The sequence below is a fragment of the Leptonychotes weddellii genome, chromosome 14, assembly GCF_054177405.1.
Source record: "Leptonychotes weddellii isolate Sample4059 chromosome 14, ASM5417740v2, whole genome shotgun sequence".
Classification (NCBI taxonomy): domain Eukaryota; kingdom Metazoa; phylum Chordata; class Mammalia; order Carnivora; family Phocidae; genus Leptonychotes; species Leptonychotes weddellii.
In genome coordinates this window covers 8,720,626-8,746,088 of record NC_138382.1, presented here as the reverse complement: position 1 = coordinate 8,746,088, position 25,463 = coordinate 8,720,626, and the positions used below count along the sequence as shown (strand labels likewise).

At 43.5% G+C, this 25,463-nt stretch overlaps 1 protein-coding gene and 1 long non-coding RNA gene across 9 annotated transcripts in view; one reads left to right on the top strand and one right to left on the bottom strand.

Moving 5' to 3' along the window:
• Positions 1 to 25,463, top strand: part of KANK1 (KN motif and ankyrin repeat domains 1) — a 170,671-nt gene that overhangs the window by 79,659 nt on the left and 65,549 nt on the right. Inside the window, exon 1 of one of the 8 annotated variants that reach the window (XM_081802807.1) lies at positions 10,984 to 11,121. The exons of the other annotated variants lie outside the window; for them this stretch is intronic. The gene's annotated coding sequence lies outside the window, so the exon portion shown is untranslated. Of the gene's footprint in view, positions 1 to 10,983; positions 11,122 to 25,463 lie in introns of those variants that run through there. 8 annotated transcript variants of the gene reach the window in all.
• LOC145716973 (uncharacterized) lies at positions 6,962 to 24,575 on the bottom strand. Its single transcript, XR_014139924.1, has 3 exons — positions 24,332 to 24,575; positions 14,928 to 15,002; positions 6,962 to 7,799 (listed from the first exon to the last, which is right to left on the bottom strand). It is a non-coding gene; the product is annotated as an uncharacterized LOC145716973 (long non-coding RNA).

The window sequence follows — 25,463 nt, the reverse complement described above, 5'->3', positions numbered from 1 at the left end:
AAATATACACCTCCCTTTTTATTTCTCTTTCTTATCTTTGGCAGTAATCAGTTTCTCAAGAACCCACCTTCTTTCCATTTGGGGATATGATCTTGGATGATTTTACCAAACACTACCACACCCTTCTGCTTTTCTTGTGTGTGTGTGTGTGTGTGTGTGTGTGTGTGTGTCCATCTGTCTGTCTATTTCAGGCTCTAGGTGAGGTCTCTAGATCTCCTTTTACACAGCGCCCCCAAATCAGGGACTCAAAAGCTCTCATCCCCGATCCTGTGCTTTATGAATTACAAGACCCTTTGGCCTCTCACCTTTATCCTAACTGCTCAAACAGGTGCAGTCTGTTTGAATGGAAACACAGCAGCATTTTTAAATGTCTGCCTGTGTTATAATGATATTTCAGAAGGGAGTGCTCAATTTTGATGTCATTTTTTAAGCCATATTGGTAGCCTACACCGATTTCCCGTTTTCCACCAGTGATGCCTCAAGCCTGAAAATGTAGCTGTGTGTTGGGAGAAGCCCCACAATAGTGAGAAGTTCGGCTGTAAGAAACCAGGTCCCCCGTGAAAGTGATGATTAATACAATTAGATGTGCGTGGTATGTCTAGAGGTAGTCTGGGCATGTATGTGTATGCGTCTTTATCAGATAAAGAAATGAAAATCTTTTATTTAAGGGAATTATTTCCTGTGTTAGAATCCACCTTGTCACGTGTCTGCTTTGGCCATTGGGAGTAAAGTAGAACATGCCTCTTGGTATTCCTTTTTCTTGGTATCCTTTATATTCTTCCCAAGCGATGGGTTTGTTTTGTGAAATGGCTGATAAGATCATCACCACCACCATCGTAAACACATAAATGGAGCAGTGTTCAGGGTATTCTAAGCATTGGGATCCCAAAGGCTTTTAAGGCATATGGCCCCCCTCTTAAGGAGCTGGGAACAGAGGCATCCTTGGGCCACCCATTTGTGCTTTACCAGGGTAGGGGGAGAAAATAACCTTTCTCTTTGAGGGTAACGTGTAAAGATCCATTTGCTTATCCTCTCCACCTTTAAAAAACAGACATTATTGGGGAGCCCAGGTGGCTCAGTCAGTTAAACATCTGACCCTTGATTTTTGGCTCAGGTGATGATCTCAGGGTCATGAGGTTGAGCCCCGCATTGGGCTCTACACTGGGTGTGGAGCCTGCTTAAGATTCTCTCTCTCCCTCTCCCTCTCCCTCTGCCTCCCGCCCCTCCCCCCTCCCCCGCCCCGGCCAGCTTAGGCATGCTCTCTTCTCTTTCTCTCTCTAAAAAACAAAACAAAAAACCCCCAGATATTACTTTTCCAGCAACTTTTCTGAATTAATTTACCTTTGGGCAAACTAAAAACTGGGAAGAGGAGAGTGGTGTTGAGTGGCAGATCTGGTTTTGAACAAGTGTTTGCTTTTGCTAAATCCCAGCAGTGCATGAGCTTGCTTTTGTCAGTTTCGTACCCCAAATTCGGGGCTCATGGGCACGCTCGGCCACCAGCACTGAGCAATGGTTTGCATTTCCGTGAATGGCCAGCTGATAGAATTCGTCATCTTTGAGAGGGAGAAAAATTCAAGCTAGACAAGAGCTTTTGTGGCAGGTAATTCTTATTTGAAATTTATTTGAATTTCTAAAGGCAAATTTGTTTCTATGTCCTGCAAAGTCAATAGGTATCTGTCAACTTTCTTTTTTCTCTTTCATCTGGTAAGCTTCTATAGATGGAAGAAAGTTAGCGCTTCCTTTTGGTATTCTGAGAGTTTTATTTTTGTGCCTCCAATTGGCAGCCTTCCGGCTCCACAAGCCAGTGTCGACGTGATGGCGCTGGTAAGTATTCCTGGTGTTCTAGAAGATTTTTTTGGATGCAGTTTATGCCTGAGCAAATTTGTCTTTCTTTCTCCTACTTTATAGCCCCCTATTTAATATATTAGGAACCATTTTATAAACAAAACAAACAAAAAAAAGGAGAGCCTATTTGGAAACATAAAAAGAGTGAAGGGAAGGTCATTTTTAAGCATCTGGTTAGATCACAATTCGGGAAGATCTTAATATTTTGAAACCAAAGTATTAAACCGTGAATCTGTTGAGGGTGGTGGTGACAATCTTGCCTCTCTGTCTTCCTTTGAAATCTCATGCAGATGTGTGTGTGTGTGTGTGTGTGTGTGTGTGTGTACATATCTACACTTTCTGGTGATAAGGTCCGGAACTTTCGTAAGCTTTTCAGAGCTACTGCTTTAAGATATCTTTTTGATGATAAACTTTTACCGTATTTTTTTTAAGATCTGCTCTTTTGCTGTTTAAAAACAACTTTTAATATTAGTTAACTCTTTAAATGCTTCCTTTGCAGAATAAGATTTTTTTTTCAATATCGTTTTTGTTTTTGTTTTTGGTTTTTTTTTGGTTTAATTTACTCTCCACTTAAAATTTTGATCTCCATTCTAGGGAGCTTCTCCCATGAGTATTTTGTTTAAAAGCAAGGGATTTTAAGATAAATGGACTAAACTTAGCTTTGATTTGTTTTGCATATGGGAAAATGTATATTGAAGTGTAGTGTGTGATGTTTCACTACATAGAGTATGCAACGTTCTTTACCACAATTGTCTTGGTGCTTCTCCAGGTGGTGTCTGTGGTAAAACCAGTCTCTTTTAACCTTGGTAATAAAGTAGAGAGGATCCTGGCCTGGTGGGTCTGGAGACTAGGCTATATCGTCTTCCTGGAAAGCAGTTAAAGGAAGCACAGATTTTTAAATCTACGTGGTCCCTGTGGTTTCAATCAAGGTGATAAGTATCTGTGATTTTTGTGTAGGTGCTGGTGTTTCGAGAACAAACATCAACTACCATTAACCTGGGTAGAAGGGAATTGAATTCTACTCTGACCTTTTTAGGAGTTTAAGAATTAGGCTTCAGGTTAATAATCAGTGAAATAAAAGAGGTCACATTTTTAGGAAATGGAATCTCTCATGTTTAAAAACTAATGTACCCCGGTTTTTGTGACAAAAACAAGGTAAAGGGTTAAGGAAGTATTTCTTTCTTTTTTTTTTTTTTAAGAAAGTATTTCATGATTTGACCACAAATTACATTTTTGGCCTTAATGATCTGACTTGGCCACAAAATTATATAGGTATTTCAGTAGCCATTTGTTGACCGCTTAGCAGGTGCTGAGCCCCAGGCAGGCTACTCTGGAATGACAAGAGGACTGAAGCTTGGTGGTAGACCCCAGGGACTAACAGTTCAGGGCTTGGCAGTCAACTAATAATGTCCTTGCTTGACACTTTGTTTTACTTTTATGTTTTTCTACGTTTGCTTAGGATACCTGTTTCAGCAGTCATACACTAACCTTTGGAAAATATGAATGTCACCAGGCACCACAGGAAATGTTTTTTATATTTAGAAGTAAATTGTAGTAAATCAGGTTATATTTCTCCATCAGAGAATACGCTGTTCTGGATAGCTGAGCTTTCCAAATGGCTCAGGATTTGTCCCTGTGGTGATGTCTTCTGTGTCCTTCTCTCGCCTGAACCATTTTGGTTTGAAAACCTTTTGAAATTGATTACATATTTATACACTTTCTTAAGCAATCTATTGAACATAATCTAAGCTTCTCTTAGTAAGTTAGGTCTGTCATTGTCAATCATAGTTATTATGTTATAACATCCCTAGGAACCACAGTTTATAGGGTTGTTTTCTGCCTTCTCAAGCCTTATTTTATTTCATTTTATTCTTGAGAGAAATAGAGCATGGGAGCAGGAAGTGGGGAGGGGCAGAGAGAGAGGGAGAGAGAGAATATTAAGCAGGCTCCATGCCCAGCACAGAGCTGAATGCAGGACTCGACCTCACGACCTGAGCCAAAATCAAGGGTCGAATGCTCAACCGACTGGTCCACCCAGGCACCCCAAGCATCATTTTAACATCTCTTCTCTTGCTATAGGAATTTGCCTTTGAGTTACATGACTTTTCTAAAGCAGTCCCCCAAATTTGTAATCTGATCGGGGGCTGGGTGGGGGGAAGGAGGGCCAAACAGCCAAATTTAATAGAATCATATGTGGAAGAAGAGTAAATTGGCCATGGATTTAAGGTTTCAGCATAAGCAAAGTTCATGGATTTATTTGTGATCGTTTGTCTATGTATTTGATTATTTTCTGTTCTCATCAGTGTTCGAAGCAGACACCTAAGTTCTGGGTAGCTATGTCCTTATCACATAAGGATGTTTTATACTATTTCTTGGCATCCTAAACACAGATGTTGTATTGTACTCTTATTATATTGATGAAATATGAGAATTATGGAAGCTGAAATTGAAGAGGACTGTCACTTTTATACCTCTGTGTTTTTTTCTGTGCCTTTCCATGAAACTTAATCCACTGTAACTATTGATCTTTGGTGCTGGTCAGGTCTCAAAGTAGTGAAAACTACAAAAAACAAGTGTAGTTTTTAGTGTTCACCCTCTTTCCCCATTAGATGTGTATTTAATCCCCACCCTGTTTCTTATTTTGGGGTTGGTTTGTTTGTTTGTTTTAATCATTCCAGTTTGCTTTAAGGGAGTGCTCTTTTTTAAGAGAAAGCTCTTAAAACAGTTGTATGCAGCCCTAGTACCAACTAAGAAGCACCAAAAGGAAACTATGGGGATTGAAAGCTCTCGCCATAATCTCATGAAGTGTTCTATGCTATTTTTTCCTTGTTGACTCAGAACAAATAAACAAGGAGCTGAATGACCTTAGTTTTTCTTTCTGGCCCACACTTACTGTAGCAGAGACCTGAAATACCAGCCCTGATCTAAGACCTTAGGTGGGTAGCCTTGGGAAAGTATCTTTCACAGAGCTGTCTTTCAAGTCCAAGGAAATGAGGTCAAAATAAAGGATCTGGCTGGTCTAGTACATTTCAACCTTCTGCTTTCACCTGCTGTTTCTGGAGGCTCCTTCTCCTGTTAGCCCTGTTAACTACATAATAGTAAACTTGTTTCTTTAATCTTTATTTTTCTTCAGTTTTTTAGTGGGGCACGGGGCAGAGGGAGAGAATCTTAAGCAGGCTCCACAACCAGCGTGGAGCCCAACGTGGGGCTCGATCTCACAACTCTGAGATCATAACCTGAGCTGAAATCAAGAGTCGGACACTTAACCGACTGAGCCCACCCAGGTGCCTCTCTTTTCTCATTCTTTACTAGGATCATCTCAGTATTTCTTTAAAAATATTCTGCATAGGGGCGCCTGGGTGGCTCAGATGGTTGGGCATCTGCCTTCGGCTCGGGTCATGATCCGGGAGTCCTGGGATTGAGTCCCGTGTCGGGCTCCCTGCTCCTTGAGGAGCCTGCTTCTCCCTCTGCCTCTCTATCTCTCTGACTCTCATGAATAAATAAATAAAATCTTTTAAAAAAATTCTGCATATATAATATGTAATATTTGCCTTCTCTGGGTCATAAAATGAGAACACAGACATAAGAATCGAAATGTACCAATTCGTTTTCTTATGCAACTTACTCATTCACTCAAAAAATAATTTTTAATTAATAAAATAATTCTGAACATTGCCTGTCCTAGGCTGAGTGGTAGGTGCTTAGGAAACGAGGACGATCGTTGCGCTTGCAAAGCCTACAGCCCCTGGGTGGGCAGAGAGCAGCAGGCTCGCAGTGAGCGTCGGGCTGGTCTGTGCCCTTACCAGGTCAGGTGCCACGTGGAGCTCACTTCTCTGAACCCGGTCTCCTGATCTGTTACAGGGGGCACGTATCTCACGAAGCTGTTTTGCAGCTTAGCTAAGATAATGCACGTGAAAACATCGAAAAATTGTACAGCGAGGACGAGTCTGTTCTCAGGTTTGGTTTAGAATAGAGGGTGGGAGACTTTTGTCCTGAAACCATTTAGATAATCCAGCTCTGAGATTCTGAGTTAAAGGGAAACAATGCATGTCAGTGTCGAATGCAGTTCCCAGGAGAATGTTGGAGGTTGTATTATTCAGAGCCTCTTGCTCTAGAAAATCCTGTTACAGGGGTGAGAACAGTGAAACCAGCACAGCTTTGTTGGACATCGCTGGTTCCTGCAGCCTTTCTCAGCCTCCACTGTGCATTTTTACTCTATCCATTAATAAGAACGTAGAGAGCCTCGTGGCAGTGGGATATATATAAGATACCTGTTTTATGACTGGGTTCTATGTCTTTATAGCATTCTCTCCGTGTTTCTCTGTCTTGGTATTCCCCTCCCCTCCCTTTTTTTCTGTTAGTTCTTTAAAGGCTCGGAGATGATGCGTCCCAGTTTGCCTGGGACCATCCTAGTTTATGCCTGTTGTTCCAACATCCCATCCACTTAACATTTTAGCCCTCTCAAAAGTGTCCCAATTTGAATCATAAGCTATATGGTCACCTTGGTTCAAGGCATTGAAAAAAAAAATGAAACCTGGAGCCAGCGAATGAGTGGAATTATAAGAATCTTTGATAATTGACCTCAGCCACTGAACTGACTTAGATGTGGATGTGGTCCAATAACGTCCTGGAATGCAACTTACAGATTAAAGTCGTAGTGTCTGATGATCAGCACCCACGGCAGCCGGTTTCCAATGAGCTGTTCAGACTAGAACGTGTATTTGTGTATCCTGACTCAAAACAGTAGCTTTGACACCCGAACGGTTTCCATTCTCGCTTGGCTTGTTGGAGCTTGAAGGCTCACATTCCTTCTTAAAGGCCTATCAAGGTTTTCATTCAGCGTGAATATTCCTTCGCATTCAGATGGTATCCACCTCAGGGTTTTTGCGTGTTTGTTTAAGCTCTACGCCCAGCTCAAGACCCCGAGTTCAAAAGTTGCATGTTCTACCGACTGAGCCAGCCAGGCGCCCCCGTATCCATCTCATTTTTGACCATTGTTCCCCCCTGGCAGCTAGGCAAGGGGGGTGTGAAACATGCCTCGCGCCTGCAGCTCTTACGGGGTGACTCCGGGGGGCGGGTGGGATGAGGAGGCAGCTCACAGGGGCCAGCCTACAAGACAGCTTCTTCACCACATCCTCCTCCTCTCTTCAGTGAGAAGGTGGGACTGAAAGAGACAGGAGCTTAAAGGGAAAATCGTGCAAGGAGGAGGCGGCCACTTTCTGTGTCCCCTTGCAGGCCCCAGTAGAACCACAAAATGGTCCCTTCCCACCAGCATTAGTGTGGAATTTGTGAAAAGATCAAGAGGATACTGTACTATTTTAGCATCCGCAATCCCAATATTCTCATAAGCAGAGCAGTAGGCAAAAAGTTCAGTGCAAGTCACAGTTGGTTGAAAGCAAACGCGTAACTGCCTTTCTCTGTCCACAGCCAGTGTGGGAGTTCTGGGGTTGGCCTCTGCGCTTACGGGCCCTAAAGAAATATGTAGGAATTAAGTCTTGCAAAGTGAAAGCAGAAGGTCAGAAAATAAAGAAAAATCGATGGAACGGGTCAATTCAGTGCTCTCCCCAGAGCACAGACTTCGCAGAGATGCGAACGTGGTGTAGAGATCTCTGTGAAACCAGCGGCTTTCTCGCACTTTTTGGTGGGCAGTTGTTGAAATGCTGATTCTGATGTCCTGGGGCTGGGGTGGGGGCCACTTGCTGCATTTGTGACCAGCTCCGAGGGGTGCTGGTGTTGCTGACTAGCCGCTTGTCAGGACAGGGTGCTTCAGCGGGCTCTGACTCTGGATGTCACTGTTGTCCCGCACGCAAGTGAGGGTGACACAGAGGGGACCCTGTACTGGGAGGAGTTGCCTCGCCGAGGCTCAAACGAGAAGAACTGTCCAGTTAGGGCTTAACTCTGGCTCCCAGTCTCTTCCAAAATCTTCCAGCATTCTCTACAGAGGCCCCGTGTTCCTGCCGATGAAAAGAATCAAGAAATACACATTTCGTGGACTTGGAATTCCAGGAACTGGCTCTTTGTGCAGCAGTTAAGCGCTAGGAGGGAAGGAGAGGGGGGCAGAAGTGTAAGAAAATAAATAGGAACTTAGGGGACATTCAGAGAGGAAAGTTCCATTTCCTCCTGCTTCCGTCGTAGGAAAAAAGCTGTTATGTGCCTTCCTCTCTTCACCTGGAAGGACACGGGGCCACCACTAACTGGTTCCCGGGACTCTATTCTACCTCTTAACCTCTGTTATTTCATGAAATGTTCTCATCTACAAAGGCAGGATTTGAACTCAGAGGGTTTTTAGAGCACATTGTTAAACCATGGCAACCAAGAGTTTTATGATCATATGACGTTGTATATAATATATTCATACGTCTTTACTTCAAGTATGTGGTTTTATTTCTGTAAGGACACCTCTAAAATGTGTGTGTGTTAATATAAATATATATATATATATACACACATATATATATATTTCGTATTTTCCCCTTGGCTCTCTTTAAAAAAAAAAATCTTGGTTTCATAGCTTCAGAAAATTTTTATATAATTCATAGTTGGCTGTACTAATTTCTTCTTCCGTGTTCCTAATCTAAGGAATCTGGCCTCACAGTGGTAGCAATAGCTAGAACTTTCTTCTGCAGTTTACCAGCATTTTCCCTACCCATCTGCTTATGTGGGGTGTATGTGTGTGCATGAGATACCTCTTTGAAAGAATAAAGGGGAGCCTGTTCCAGAAGGTACTTAGGGTCCAAATGTATGTACTTGACTGTGTTCTTTTGACACAACGACCTCTTCAGTCTTAGGACAGGCGTCTAGAGTGTATTCCCATCTCTGCTCTGACCAATTGGTTACACACCAACCCCCATATAAAGTAGTAGGTAATGAGCCACTGTAAGTCATTCCAGGATTTCTCATTCTTAGACTTCTGGAGGAGAGAATTAAACATTTTCTATAAATTTACCCCCAGAGACAGCATTAATACTATATACAGGAATTGAGTTTATGAAATATAATTTACTCTGAACCAAGGCTGAAGAATAAACAGAATCCCACGTTGAACAACAAAAATGGCCATATTAAATTCAAACATCATAAGACCATATTGTATGCAGAGAGATTTTTGGATGCATTGTTTTGATGGTGTGTTTACTGTGTTAAAAGCAACAAAGATAGGCATGGATTACAGTTCCATTGGCCCTTCCATGCAGTTTTGGCGAGAGTTTCACCTTTCTGCAGGGTGACCTGGCATTACCCGTCAGAATGCACAGGCTGTGTCTTTTCATGTCATAAATCTACTTCTTGGAATTGATCCATAGCGAATTATTGGATAGGTACACAAAGCTGAATGTAAAAGTATGTTCCCAGAGTACTTGTAATATGAGAAAATTGGAAATAATCTAAATATTCAGTAAAAAGGAAAGTCAAATAAAATATGGCCCAGGCATGAAAGGGAACATTCTGCAGCTGTTAAAACAGAAAGATGCAGGTGTTATCTTTAAAAGATGGCTCTTATAGGGGCTCCTGGGTGGCTTGGTCGGTTAAGCGTCTGCCTTCAGCTCAGGTCATGATCCCGGGACCCTGGGATCAAGCCCCATGTCCAGTTCCCTGCTCAGCAGGGAAACTGCTTCTCCCTCTGCCCCTCCCCCTGCTCATGCTCTCTCTCAGATAAATAAAAAAAAAAAAAAAAAAAAAGATGGCTCCTATAAATGTTAAAAGAATTATAGTAATGGTGCTGAGACAATTGGTTATTCAGATGGAGAAAAATTAAGCTCGACCCCTGCCTCATACCATATACAAAAATTAATTTGAGATGAAGCACAGAAAAAACTAAAACCTTAAAGCTTCTAGAAGAAAACAGAAAATAATGTCTTTGCATCTCAGGAGCAAGCAAGATTTCTTAGCACAAGACTTCTTAGCACTAACCATAGAAGAAGACAACTGGTGTGCTGGGCTTCCCAAAATTTAAAACTTCTGTTCTTCAAAAAAGCAACATCAGGAAAACAAAAAGGCAAGCAACAGCCTGCTGTGGAAATATTTGTGATATTTTAACACTTACAAATCCAAAAAAGGACTCTTACCCAATTATATAAAGAATTACTGTAATTGAAGAGCAAAAAGACAAACAACTAATAAGAAATGAAGAAAAGACGTGCCCAGAGTTGTTGCAGAAGAAGGTCTGTGATGGCCACTCAGCCCAGGAGAAGATGCTCAATAGCATTGGTCATTAGGGAGACAGGGGCAAGTCAAACCACCAGCAGTGATGACCAACACCAGCTGATAGTATCTAGTATTGGTGACAATGAGCAACAACTTGAACTTGCGTACATTGCCAGTGAGAATGTAAAATGTTGCAACCACTTTGGAAAGAAGTTGGGGGTGTTTCTTAGAAAGTTAACCACACACTCTCTGTGATCCAGCAGTTTTATTCCTGAGTGTGTAAACACATGTTCACAAAAAAGATGTGTGGGAGAATATTCATAGCAGCTTTATTCATAATTGTCCCATTGCGGAAACGTCAGTGGGTGAAAGGATGAAAAGATTGTAACATATTAATAAAAAATGCTACTCACAGTAAATAGAAGAGACTAAAGAAAAATAAAGTAACATATTTGGGAAAGAATGTATATGCCCATGTGTGTGAGCACAGGGAAGAATTAGGACACTACCCACCAGAATTATAGCTGAGTTTTCATTTTTTCTCTTACACTTTTCTTTATTGTTGAAAATGTGCACTATTGCCCCAAAAGAGAAAAGGTACCTTCGTTTGGAAGGGGTAGGACGAAGCAGCGCCTTTTAGCGCTGAGTTGGAGAAGAATCCAGAACCCTCCTCTTAATAGCACTTCCTCCCTGTTGCCTGGTGGTCAGTATCTGTGGTCAGCCCTGTGCCAGAATGAGCTTCCAGACGTGGCGGGGGGCGGGGGGCCTGGGAGGCAAGACCTATGTCCTGCTGACCCATGCACAACATCCCATGGGGTCTGAATTGATTTGGCAACATCGGCCCAGGGGAGCCTAGGATTGACACAAGCCCAATTACAGAATTACAGGATGTCTGTCAGCCCTGGAGTTGTTATTACAGGGCTGTCCTCACCCCACCCTAGAGAACCGGGGGCCCACAGCATTTAAGTAACTTTGCCAGAGTCCTGGAGGTCGTTTGAGGCCACATGGAAATGAAAACCTGGTTTCCAGGCTCCTGGTCTTGGGCTGAGACTTTGCTCATCACGATCTCCACTGTTCTGGATGAGCCCCTGTCCTCATGAGCAGCTTTTAAGGCCACAGAAAAGAGGTTTCCAGGTAAGGGAATGGACTTTCTTTCATATCTTAGAACATTTTATTGTTAAGCCTTGGGTCCAGATTTGTGTCCAGTGAAAGAGGCTGAAATTCAGAGGTTCTTTTTGTTTTGTTTTGTTTAAAAAGATGTTATTTATTTGTCAGAGAGATAAAGCACAAGCAGGGGGGAGCAGCAGGCAGAGGGAGAAGCAGACTCTCCGCCGAGCAGGGAGCCCGATGCAGGACTCGATCCCAAGACCCCTGGATCATGACCTGAGCCAAAGGCAGGGGCTCAACCGACTGAGCCACCCAGGCATCCCGAGATTCAGAGGTTCTTGACTTTCCTTGAGTCCTGACCTCTTTTGGATATGGACTGAAGGCAGTAAAAGCTCTCTGTTGAACAGTGTGTTTGCTAAAAACCACAAAACTTTGCATTTGATTTGGGGAGTTTCAGAAACTTCTGAGACCTGTCATTGTGTAGGAAATGTTCTTTGCCTTTCATTCCTCGAGTTTTCAAGTAGTCCTCTTGCATTTGAACATAAGGAAACGATGAACCAGTTTTCATACCGTTGTGGTGAATACGTTTCTTGACAAAATATTCGTTTGGGAACAGAAAGGACAGCAACTAGGAATATCATCAACACACCTCATCACAGTAGACCCTTAAGTGTTTTCTGTGTTTCCTGTTGCTGTTAACATCGTCTTTCCAATACAAGTAAAATTTCATGGTATTTTTTAAAAATCCCACCACACTGGCACAACTGGTTTAGTTTTGGCATTGTGTTCAATTCTCCTCTGCTCCTACCCGGTGCGAATAATTCATGAGTACAGCGGAAGACTGTCTTCAGCATGTTCCTCCATCCTGTTATTTGGAAGAAGACCATCCCTTCCATAAGAAAGACACAAGCCACGGCCCCCGACCCACGAAGAGGCCAACATTTCTCTGTGCTTCTCACCAAAAACTAGGTGTTTGGATAGCAGCAGGTAGTTTCCACTTAAACGATGGAAGAGTTTTGAAAACGGCCCAGTGCCGTGGTTTTGGAAATGGCTGTGGAACTTGTTAACACACCAACCACTGGGCCCACTTGAAATTTCGGATTTGGCAGCCCGGGGTGGGCCCAAGAACATGCATTTCTGATAAATCTCCAGGTGACAATACTGGTCCAGGGCCACACTTTGAGAAACAGTGACGTGTGAGGAATAAGAGTCCTAGAAAGCACTGTGTTCTCCAAACTTCTCCTGTAACAAGACATTTCACACACCGTGCCAGGATCAGGGAATCAGAATCTCTAGGGAGAGACTCAGGATGCTGTACTCTCAGATTTGGGGAAACACTGTTGCAATTGGGTAAGCCCTACAGAACCCCGTGGAACAGTAGACGACTGACGGCTCCAAGCCAGCGTGGTCTGCTCATCCCCTGTATGCTTCGACCCGATGACTCTGTCAGCTTCTACAAGTGTATCTTCCTGGCTTCATCCTCAATTTTTTTTTTTTTCTAAAGATTTTATTTATTTATTTGAGACAGAGAGAATGAGATACAGAGAGCATGAGAGGGAGGAGGGTCAGAGGGAGAAGCAGACTCCCTGCCGAGCAGGGAGCCCGATGCGGGACTCGATCCCGGGACTCCAGGATCATGACCTGAGCCGAAGGCAGTCGCCTAACCAACTGAGCCACCCAGGCGCCCCCATCCTCAATTTTTAAATGAACTTTGGGCCATCCTTATAAAGATTTTTATTTCAGGTACCAAATATGTTGTGCAAGAGAGAAACCAGGACCCCTGCCTTCTGAGAATTTCCTGAGGTTTTAGTGAGCTCCCTTTCTGTAAGCACAGTCATAACTGAGTGTGCCTGCATGTGAGAGGGAGATAGAGACGGGAAGGAAGGAGAGAAATATGCATTTCTAGCAAGTTCCCTGGTGATGGTGATGCTGCTCGTGCAGGGATCCCATTTTGAAAACCACTGGAATAGACCAATGACTTTCAACGTAGCACATTGGAATCTCCTGGGGGAGCTTTCTTTATGCCAGGGTCCCACCCGCAGAGTAGTTTCACTGGTGTGTGGTGGGGCCTGGGCAGTAATTCCACTATTCTGCCAAGGTCATGAACCACTGCTTAGGCTCTCTCAGGATAGAAGGTAAGCCTGTTAGGAAACGTAAAGCCCGATAGGGAAAATAGGGCTAACCCAGTGCGTGTCACACTTCACCGTGTGTGCGAATCACCTGGGCATCTTGTTAGGCTGCAGGTTCTGTTCAGCAGGTCTGTCGTGGGGCCCACGGTTCTGCTTTTTTAACAAGTCCGGCAGCTGCCGCTGCTGTTGGTTAGGGGGGATGGGGGCTGCACTTTGAATAGCAAGGGACTTAGAAGCTTTAACGAACACATGTAACTGCCTATCAACACGTCATTTTTATATTTAAAAGGTATATTTTGGGGGCGCCTGGGTGGCTCAGTCAGTTAAGCATCCGACTCTTGATTTTGGCTTAGGTCATGATCTCAGGGTTGTGAGATCAAGACCCGCATCAGGCTCTGTGTTGGGTGTGGAATTGCTTAAGATTCTGTCTCTCCCTCTGCCCCTCCCCCTGCCTGTGCTCTCTCTCTCTCTCTCTCTGTTTTTTTTTAATATATATTTTAAAAACAGGGGCGCCTGGGTGGCCCAGGTGGTTAAGTGTCTGCCTTCGGCTCAGGTCATGATCCCAGGGTCCTGGGATTGAACCCCATATCGGGCTCCTGGCTCAGCGAGGAGCCTACTTCTCCCTCTGCCTCTCTCCCTGCTCATGCTTTCTCTCTCTCTCTCTGTATCTCTGTGTCTCAAATGAATAAATAAAATCTTAAAAAAAAAATTTAAAAACAGTATAAAACAAAACAATGTCCTTGAGATGCTAGACATATTAAATTAGAAATAATAGCTATTTTGCCATTAATGAATGTTTACCTTCCCTCGATGTCTAGACATTTTTGTTGTAGCTTCTCCCTGCCCCCTTCCTGTGGTTTCACACAAATGTTTGTGAATTAATTTTGCTTTAGTACGCTACAAAGATACCCACAGACCTTTCTCCCCCCCACCCCCACCCCTTGGTCTGGATCTCCGTGTGCACGGTCTTTCTGAGAAGGGATCTTGGGGATCTTGCCTTCTTGCTTCCTCGCTGCCTTAGCCCCTGCCCACTGGGTGTTGATACCCAGGGGGCTAAATGTTCAGTAAAGCCCCAAGGCCCCCACTTTAGGAGCGGATGGCTTTGGGCCCTGCCCCACTGTCACATTGCACGCTCTAGGAGCCGGCCTTCTGGGGACGTGGCTTCAGCCTGTGTTTCTGGCTCAAGCCCACCCTTTTTCTCCTGGGTGAGGGGTGAAGCCTCTTCCCTGGCAGGTTCCATCCTCTGGCACTTTTCCAAGCATGGTGGAGTTGAGACATTGCCATCAGAGCCTTTTAGAAGAAGGAACGGAGGGGTGGGGCAAGGAGGAGGCAGGAGTTCGGGCTGCGGAGGAAGGGATTAGAGTCCCAGCGTCAGAGTCGCCTTCCCCAGGCCTGTTGTGGCTTCCAGCTGAACATGGCGGAAGTGTTGAGTGATTGATGGCATTTGAATTGGCCCTCAGAGGACACGTCTGTGGCCTCTGACCACTTGAAATTGGTGGGAATGACCCCAAGGGTCTTCCCTTCCCATGCCGACCAGTGGACAAGGCTTTCCCTCCGAGGCATGGCCTGTCCTTGGTCAGGCTGTCACTCTCCTGCTGTTACTCGAAGCATCCCTCGGTGGAATGACGGGCGGGCGGGAAACGTTTTCAGTCATCTCCGAGGCAGATGCCAATACCCCCACCCCACACCCTGGTGTTTACGCACCTCACACGGCGAGACGAACATGGGCACAACTTCTGCAGAGTCATGAAGGCGGCGTGCTTGTCCCAGCAGGAAAGCCTGAGACCAAAAAGCAGAGAATGTTTTGAGTCTCCGATACCAAAAAGGGAAAAGCTTAAGTGAGATTTATTTCAATGGCCGAAAGCGACATTGAAGATCTGCTGGAACAGTTTGTATGACTTATTAAGGGCAACTTGAATTTGAGGGTGGCTGGGGCACAGCAGACGCTGGTTCTTCCTCTGTAGGTCTCTGGATTCCGCTTTTGGTTCCAGCTTTTCCAGTAACCATTTTTAGAATCTTTAAAGATTTGTTTATTTATTTGAGAGAGAGCGCGGGGGGCGGGGTGGGGCAGAGGGAGAGGGAGAGAGAGAGAGAGCATCTCAAGGACACTCCCTGCCGAGTGCAGAGCCCAACAAGGGGCTCAATCCTACAACCCTGAGACCATGACCTCTGAGCCAAAATCATAAATCAGACACTTAAGGGACTACACCACCCAGGCGGGTGTATTTTGCTCTACTGTTAACAGTGTAACATTTCGGGTACCTCCTGGCCTAGCCACTTAACTTCTTTTAAGTTTCTCTAAAGTAAGTAGGAACTTGGAGATTCCGAGGAGAACACGAGAACTTATGGGAAATGTCTGTTTGGCATGGCTGTGCCTTTCTGTTATAGAGTGGAAAGTAAAAATTTCAGAAGTTAAAGTATACTCAAAGGGCTAGTTATATCATTAGGGGGAAATTCTCTGTGAAGTCTGAAAAAACCATTCCTGAAGCATCTAGTGTCTTTTCCCCATAACAGTAGTAAACAAGACCCAATCTACCTCTCCTTAAAATGGCAAGAAACCTATAAGCAAAACACTTAAAAAAAAAAATTTTTTATTTATTTTAGGGAGAGAGCAAGTGTGGGGGTGGGAGGGGCAGAGGGGGATGGAGAGGGGAAAAATCTCAAGCAGATTCCACACCTCCACGCCAAGCACAGAGGTCCATACAGGGCTCAATCCTAGCACCCTGACACCTCCACCCCAGCCAAAACCAAGAGTCGGATACTCAACTTACTGAGCCACCCAGACACCCCCTAAGCAAAATACTTAAAAGTAAGATCATTTATTTTGTGTTACACATTGGTATTAAAATGCTTAGCGGCTTTGCACTCAGAATAAACCCCCTTCCCCTTCCCATATCCAGCAAGGCCCAACAAATGTCCTAATTTAGCCTCTGTTCACCTCTCTGCTCTTTTGCTCCCTTATATATAAAACTCGGTTGCTCAAACACATAGAGCTTTTTCCTGCCCCAGTGCCTTTGGACCATGGCTTTTACAGGAAAAAAGGATTTTAATTTTAACGAAGACCACTTCACCAGTTTTTACTTTTAAGGATCTTTCCGTGTCCTCTCTAAACTCTTCTCCAAGCTCTAGAAGATCTTTGACGTTGTCTTCTAAAAGTTTTAGGTTTTTTGGTTTGTTTAACATTCAAGACTCTGAGTCCTTCCAAACTGATTTTTGTATAAGGTGAAACGTTAAGGTCAAGGTTGGTTGGTTTGTTTTTGGAAAAGATCTTTCTTCCCTTGTAGGGTTGTTTTATATGCCTTTGTGGAAACTTTGTGGGAGCGTTGATATGTCGGGCTGTTTCTGGGCTCCATCCTTATTCCCCACACTCCCCCAGCTAACCCCTATCTATCCCTCGGGTCTCACCTTCTATGTCATTTCCCTAGAGATGCTTGCAAGGACCACCCATCCTCATCCATCTCCATATCCTCATCATCAACACTAAGAAATCTGGCCTTCATTATTCTCAGCACCTATTTTTTTCCCTCCCTTGTGGCATTTAGCATAATGTGTTAATAATTTGCTGTTGTGTGTGTGTCAATATGTGTGAAATTCCTGCCTCTAAGCCCCAAGAAGGCAGAAACTGAGTCTCTTGTTTACCATTCAAGTTCTACAAGTGTGCCTCTTTCAGGCTGAGTGCCCAATCAACATGTTTTGAGTAAATGAATGGCAAAAAGTCAAGCCTCTTGGGGGACATTGTCTAAATCACCGGGTACCATTTTCTTAAAATCAGTGGGCATTCCTGGCTCTTGGAGCCTTAAGACTTAGTTTTTTCTCATTTAACCCATCTTTTTTTTTTTTTAAAGATTTTATTTATTTATTTGAGAGAGAGAGAGAATGAGAGACAGAGAGCACGAGAGGGAAGAGGGCAGAGGGGGAAGCAGACCCCCTGCAGAGCAGGGAGCCCGATGCGGGACTCCATCCTGGACTCCAGGATCATGACCTGAGCCGAAGGCAGTCGCTTAACCAACTGAGCCACCCAGGCGCCCCTAACCCATCTTTTAAAGTAGTGGTTTTGAGAACCTTTGGCCTGCATCAGAGGCACCTGCAGACCCCTAGAGTTCCAGATTCACTAGGTCGGGATGGCCTGAGAATTTGCATTTCTAAGAAGTTCCCAGAAGATGAGTGCTAATGGTGCTGTCAGGGAACCACACTTTGAGAACCTCTGCTTGAAGATGAAGAACCTGAGGATGTGTTATGATTCTCTTTTACTTAATGACCATCCCAGGCACCTTTGAACTTGTCATTGAATAGCATTGATCACTTTAAGAGTAATCACGGAGAATATATCCTATAAGAATCGAATCCCAGAAGAATTAGAGGGAAAATGTCTGCTACCTCAGTAAATAAATGAGAACTTCACATTTTAAATAATTAAAATAGGAAATGAGCAAAAGCCTTTCACACTACAGTAAACTAATTCTCTTAACAACTATGGCTGTTACATTTGGGTTCTTTAATATTTGAAGAGGCTAAAGCACTGACATTTTAACTCGTAAACAACTAGCAGTAGGGATGCTTTCGAAGAGCAAGATGTCACTAACGAGGACGGACTTGTAAATGATAGGGTTAGGTTTCTGCTGTGGTCTCTTCCTTCAACCCTTTAGAGATGAACCAAAGCAAATCAGGACCTACTATTTCATGTGGCCTATGCTGAATCATAAAAGTAGTTTCTTCTGAAGTCAACAAGAAACTTAAAGGTGGTAAGCTTAAAAAAAAAAATTTGATAAATCTAATTTTCATTTATCTTCCCTTTCATTGCCCTCTTTGTTGCAGAGGAAAACAGCCAGTTTTCTGCCTAGGTTGTTACGATCTGATAAACCCTCCTCACTGAACATTTCCTGGAAAGAGCATTTACCAACAGCCTTTTCTTTAAGTGATCAGGAAGCTGTGTGAATTCCAGCAACCCAGCTGGGACAGAGCCAGTGTCAGGTTCCACAAGTGTTTGCAGGCTCTGAGGTGGTGGTTTGAACCTGTTGGTTAGTAGCATTGTCCTTACGCACACTCTTGGAAAGATCCCAAAGCACTTTCATGATGTGGAGTGGACGTGGATGGGCAGGGAGGGTCTGTGGGAGGGCTAGACACGCCCATGCCCACTTCGGGATCTTAACGTGGGAGCTCTTTTCATAAGGCAGAAAAGAGGAGTGAGGAATTGGCTTTTAGTAGAGCTAATCTGTTCCACATACTGTGAGACCTAAATTATCTTTCAGCCCAAAGCACAGATGTCTAGTTTTAGACTACTGGGGGCATGGGGGAGGTGAGCATCTACTCTGTTCATTGCTGAATCCTCCGTACCAGAAACAGTGCCTGGCACATTACATACAGGCCCTTACTTGTTAAATGAATAAATGAATTTATTTACTGTGGCTTCTTTCCTATTTTCTTTTTAGTGTCTTCATTTTAACTTGTTCCTGTGCTATAGAAACTTCTTCTCGCCTCTTAAATGTTACCCCAAGGAATAAGTTGTAAATGTAACTATTTGAACAAACGGCAAAAAAAATTTTTCTAATGGGCAAAAACCATTTGTTTTTCTACATTATAAATGAAGCTAGTGTCCAGGTAGGATTCTGACTTAGATCTTGATTGATAATGGAGATTTTCTTCCACCTCTACCCCACCCATACCAAGAAAATGATCTGCTGTATTTGAGAAGGGTAAATGGGTCTGGGTCATAATTAGGTAATTTGGTTGGAAAATAACCAAGAGGTAGTTAACATTATTGCCACGGTTTCTGTGGTGGGAGCCAATATTAGAAATCACTGGAAGATAATCTGATGATGAATTGTGGCCAAAGTTTGCACTCAAACATACTTTTAATTAAGTTACTTTTAATTAAACTCTGGACAGAACTATCTGGGCAATCATAGATGGTGTATAATAAGTTAGATAGGTTTTTGGATGAGTGTTTGAAAGACTTGACTTATTTAAAGAAATAAATGAGCTTTGCACGTTTCGTTAGGGTAAAGGTATTTGTGTCCGTGTGTATGTGTGTGTGTGTTTCCAGTTTGGCTTTTGCAGACTCTGTTCTCTTCAGTTTTCTCTTCAGCACTCAGGCGTTGGTCCTCTTTCTCGACTAGGCGGTTCACTTCATTTATAGCTAAGCCCCCATGTAAGCACCTGGTTCTCTAGCCACAGCTCTGCTTGCCATCCACTTTCTTTTTTTTTTTTTTTTTTAAGATTTATGTATTTATTTTTGGGGGGAGTGGAGAGGGGCGGAGGGAGAGCAAGAGCCCTAAAGCAGACTTCCCGCTGAGTTCAGAGCCCAGTGTAGGGCTTGATCCCATGACCCCCAGATCATGACCTGAGCCAGAATCAAGAGTCGGATGCTTAACTGACTGAACCACCCAGGTGTCCCCCCCTTTTTTTTTTATGATTTTTTTTCTTAAAGCAATCTCTACACCCAACATGAGGCTCAAACTCACAACCTCGACATCAAGAGTCACATACATGCTCTGCCAGTGGAGCCAGCCGCGTGCCCCGCCATGCACTTTCTTTTTTTTTTTTTTAAAGATTTTATTTATTTATTTGAGACAGAGAGCATGAGAGGGAGGAGGGTCAGAGGGAGAAGCAGACTCCCCGCCGAGCAGGGAGCCCGATGCGGGACTCGATCCCGGGACTCCAGGATCATGACCCGAGCCGAAGGCAGTCGCTCTAACCAACTGAGCCACCCAGGCATCCCCCACCATGCACTTTCTTATCTCTTGACTTTGCATATGTTGTTCCTTCTGTCTAGAATGCCCTTCCCTCTTTCTCACCCTGGAAAACACTCATTCATCCTTTCAGACTCAGGCCAAGTGGTCTCTTATAAATACATTTTTCGGCCACTCGCAGCCTTTTGGGGCAAAACAAGGGCACCTTGCTATGGAGTCGAATCAACTGTGCATACACAGCTGTTATAGTGCTTTCTCCTTTGATTACGTGCCTGCCCACTTCCAGCACTAGTGTGCGAACTTCTGGGAAGGGTACAGTGCTTTAGTTTATCTTATGTCTCCAAGCAGAAACAAAATGGTGGCTGGCAAAGGAAACAGTCAAGAAAACAAAGAGGCAACCCATGGAATGGGAGAAGATATTTGTAAATGACATCACAGATAAAGGGCTGCTTTCCAAGATCTATAAAGAACTTCTCAAACTCAACACCCAAAAAACAAATAATCCAATCAAAAAAATGGGCAGAAGACATGAACAGATACTTCTCCAAAGAAGACATCCAAATGGCTAACAGACACATGAAAAAATGTTCATCATCATTACCCATCAGGGAAATTCAAATCAAAACCACAATGAGATACCACCTTACACCAGTTAGAATGGCAAAAATTAACAAAACAGGAAACAACAAATGTTGGCAAGACTGTGGAGAAAGGGGAACCCTCTTACACTGTTGGTGGGAATGCAAGCTGGCGCAGCCACTTGGAAAACAGAATGGAGGTTCCTCAAAAAGTTGAAAATAGAGCTACCGTATGACCCAGCAACTGCACTACTAGGTATTTACCCCAAAGATACAGATGTAGTGAAAATAAGGGGCACCTGCACCCCAATGTTCATAGCAGCAAACTCCACAATAGCCAAACTGTGGAAGGAGCCAAGATGCCCTTCAACAGATGAATGGATAAAGAAGATGTGGTCCATGTATACAATGGAATATTACTCAGCCATCAGAAAGGATGAATACCCAATTTAACATCAACATGGATGGGACTGGAGGAGATTATGCTAAGTGAAATAAGTCAAGCAGAGAAAGTCAGTTATCATATGGTTTCACTCAGATGTGGAACATAAGCAATAGCACAGAGGACCATAGGGGAAGGGAGGGAAAACTGAAGGGGGAGAAATCAGAGAGGGAGACAAACCATGAGAGACTATGGACCCCAGGAAACAAACTGAGGGTTTCAGAAGGGAAGGGGTGGGGGGAAGGGGTAACAGCGTGATGGGTATTAAGGAGGGCACGTGTTGTGATGAGCACTGGGTGTTATACACAACTAATGAATCATTGAACACTACATCTGAAACTAATGATGTACTATATAGTGGCTAACTGAATATAATAAAATAAAAATAAAATATACATACAAAGAAAAAATAGTGGCTGGCACAGATGCTCAGAGTTGCAGGTCTTTAAAACATGTGAAGGTGATAAAAATAGACACATCAAAGAGAAAAGAAAAAGAAATTGCCTCAGGTGGCAATGGTGCCACATTAGCCCCTGAGAGATAGTGAGTGATTATCTTTTCAGATTCTCTCTTTTCCAGATTTTAGGAACACCTGTTTATGTTTCTAATTTTGTGAAGCAAAAGAAAAACTCCTGATGACAAGTCGTGAAAGAGATTCCAGAACCTGGGCATCCAAACCATGATTTCACCTTTCCCAGTTGTCATTTGAGCCTCGAGGTTCTTCATTCCAACGTGACTGCCCTCCTTCTGTCCATTTTTGAAATTCCTGTGATTCCGTTGGGAGCCTCCCACCTATCTTCAATGGCGGAGAATGTTGCTGGGTTGAGAAAGTACTTAATTTTTGGAAAGAGTCAGATGACACCCATAGCAAAGGCTAAGGCACGAGGTGGTGAGCCAGGCAGACTGGTGTCCTGTGGAGTCTCGAGGAGAGTGTGATGGGCGCGTACTGAGACATTTCCTGTGTGTCACCCAAGTCCCTCCTCAAGCTCGTATACACATCATCTCAAGGAATAAGACGGGAAATACAATCGCTCCAAAAACAATATTCCCTCAAGTTCTGAAGCATAACTTTCTGTCTAAAAGGAATTTGAGCAAAAAGCATCCTCGCAATAAGCAGATACATCCCCCGGGTGACCTCCTTGAAAGGTTCCTCTTATTTATGGGCATAAATTCTTACTTGTTAAAGCAGTAGTGCATGCAGCCCCAGGGGCTGGATGGCTTACCTCTGGACTTAGCTCTCTCACTTCCTGGCTCTCTGAGCCAGGCATGTTCTCACCTCCCCGTGCCTTGGTTTCCTTTTTATAAAATGGGGAGAGAGAATTTTCAGTACTTCACAGGGTCATTGTGAGGTTTGAATAAGGTGATAACTGCTAGGTGTTTTTAACAAGTGCCTTGAATGTAACATAATTTTACAAATTCTGAGATGCACATTGTTCACATTTTATTTTTTTTAAGATTTTTATTTATTTATTTATTTACTTATTTATTTGACAGAGAGAGAGGCAGTGAGAGAGGGAACACAAGCAGGGGGAGTGGGAGAGGGAGAAGCAGGCTTCCTGCGGAGCAGGGAGCCCGATGCGGGCGGGGCTCGATCCCAGGACCCTGGGACCATGACCTGAGCCGAAGGCAGACGCTTAACGCCTGAGCCACCCCAGCACCCCCATTTTTTCACATTTTAAACACTTCTGAAATGAGGCTATGTCTTACAATTAATTTTTAATAAACATCTTATGGCCATTTAATGAACAGCACCTTTCTTAATCAGTGATACTTTAAATAATGGTGCACCGTAGAGTAGATGCTATTTATATCTCAATAACTGAGAGTAGTTAAGAGCTCGATAAATACCAGCTGTCATCTGCATGGTCCTCAGCATTGCCTTCATCATCATTATCTGGGCTCCAACCAAGACAGCGGCATTTGGGTGGTTGGTAGTACCAGCCTAGAGTATATATCAGATCTCAGTTTCATCTGTTTTCATTAATGTGTTCTTAGAAAAGACCTAGCAAGCTGTTGTTCACATTTGCTTCGTGGTAAGCTCATAATATAAACTATTTATGGGGTAAATTCATGCCATGTCTGTAGTATTCTCTGCATTATACTAGGGGAGCTACTAAAAATGCTCTTCAGATTAGTCTCTTGAAATCAACAGAGAAGAAGACAAATTCTTTATTTTCTGTATTGATGTCTTTCCCTAAAGCCTTTCAAAGAAGTGCTTTTTCTTAGCAGAACTAAGCCACATTGTACCACTTAAGATTTACTGTTTGCATACTTCTCCGGGGAAGAAAAGAAGCAGTTTATTGATCTGTAACAGAGAACGGATCATGGCCAGACCTTTTCTGGTTTATATAATGCACTGACTGAAGAATCTGCATATCATTAAGAAGACTAAGGCCTCACAGTTTGAGGCCACCTGTCAGGCATGAACAGTAACTGGGGAAAATCAATACACAATATAAAAGTGTTGTTTTTCTGCAGATGCCACCAGGATCCACGCCCAGTGACAGCCACGTCATATTATTTCTACCAGCAGTATGCTTCTAGTTCCTAATTTTGGGGCTTCCTCCTCATTTTGATTTTATTGTTCAGTTTGAGGGAGGGTGGGAGAGACCAATTTGGATCTGACATAGAAATCTTCTGCCAGGGGGAAGGAGGTTCACTAACAGGAGAGGACCTTGGACCAAAGTGGAGGAAGCTTGACTCAGAAGATTCTGGGCATATCTCCATCCAAATACCTTGATGCATATTTCACGCACATATAATACACGCAGCCTGTTTCTTCTTGCCTTCTGTTTGCCCTCAAGAGTTTAAGTGGTGGTATTTACAAGCCGTTATGAAGCAAGAGCACAAGCACTTAGGTCTAGAAAGGGGCCAGGGATCAGGGTTTTGCTTAGGTTTTGTTTTTGTTGACTTTTAGAAGTATAATGAGTTGAAGAATTCCAGAAGCTGGGCTTCTCTCCTCTGCCCCCTTATCTCCCTGCTCCCTCTCCTCCTCCTTCTGCCCTCCCAGAATATATATATAGTCCAGTCCAAATATATATATATATACACACACACATATATATATATATATATATTTTTAACAAAGCTGCATTTGCCAGGCATGTGTAGTCATTCCTATTCTTAAAGGTAATGCTCACTTGATCCCTAAAGCCTGCCATTTGAGTGAGCCAGCTCTGCTTGCACAGAGGTTACTGCTTTCCAAGCTCAATGCCATGGACCTGAACCAGTGCCCGTTTGCAACAGGTCAGGTGATTGCCACATAGGCAGACAGATCAGAGCCATCCTGTCCTCGTGGTATGCTGCCAGACCAAAAATGGGGACCAGCAGGGAGCCCGGAGGCCTCACGCGCGGAAGGCTGAGAATCAGGTCTCTGCGGGTGGGCTGAATGGTACTCACCAGAGCTGGAGAAGCCAAGCAAGGGAACGGTGTGGTTAGCTTTTGAACTATAGCTCAGGCTCATTCAGGCAGCGAAGAAAAGTTCACTAGCTCTGCAGCGAGAAATGCTCACCCTGTGTGATCACAGAGATCAGCCATATCCTCTGCCCTCCTCTTATTTACTTGTCTTTCTCACTTCTTATCATCTCCGTGACTATGGCCTGTTCGGTTCCTTCTGCATAGCATTTGGAAAACTCTCTTTTCTTCCTCCCGAGCGTTTTAAAGCAAATAAAACCAGACACAGGAAGTCTCTAATTTTTTTTTTTTTTTTTTTAAAGAAAACAGTTACTATTACAAAAGTAATAAAGGAGCTAAACTCATTCCTAATGTCATCACCCAGGGGCAACCGTAAGGAACATTTTGGTGTATTTCCTTCTCGTGGTTTTAAATAAATGTATAAATATGTACATCCATATTTTTAACAAAATTAGGTTTATGACAATACAGTATTTATTGATGTCCTTTGAGTATTTTGCTACATTATTAAAAGCTCTTAAATGACTTCAGTGGCTGCATGAGAACCCAGTGTATATGGATGTGTTTGTTATGTTGGCGTTCTCCTATTGGAAGGTCATTGTGGGTTTCCGAATTCATGCTTGAATTCTCAACTTGGAATTCATTAGATCAATTTCTTCAGGTTTTGTGGGTCTAGAGTTAGGATCCGGGCACAGTGGAAACAATACTTCCATCTGTACCATTGTTTGCTTTCTTTGCCAGCATTTTTCAAAAGGCATTTTGAAAAAGCAAGGTTGGAGCAGGGTTCCTTTCCCGTTCTTGTTTCTTTTTTGTTTTCAATTTTGTGATTGTAATACATCTTATGGTAGTAATCGCAGTTAACTTTCATTTTTTTTTAATTTTTTGTTTTTTTAGAGAGGGAGCAGGGAGGGGCAGAGGGAGAGAGTATCTTATGCAGGCTCCACACCCAGCACGGAGCCCCACATGGGGCTCGATTCCACGACCCTGAGATCATGACCTGAGCCGAAGTCAAGAGTCGGATGCTTAACCCACTGAGCCACCCAGGTGCCCCTCAGTTAAATTTTAAATAGAGGATTCATATAAAGTAAGAAATAGGGTGCCCAACGTGAACCCTAAT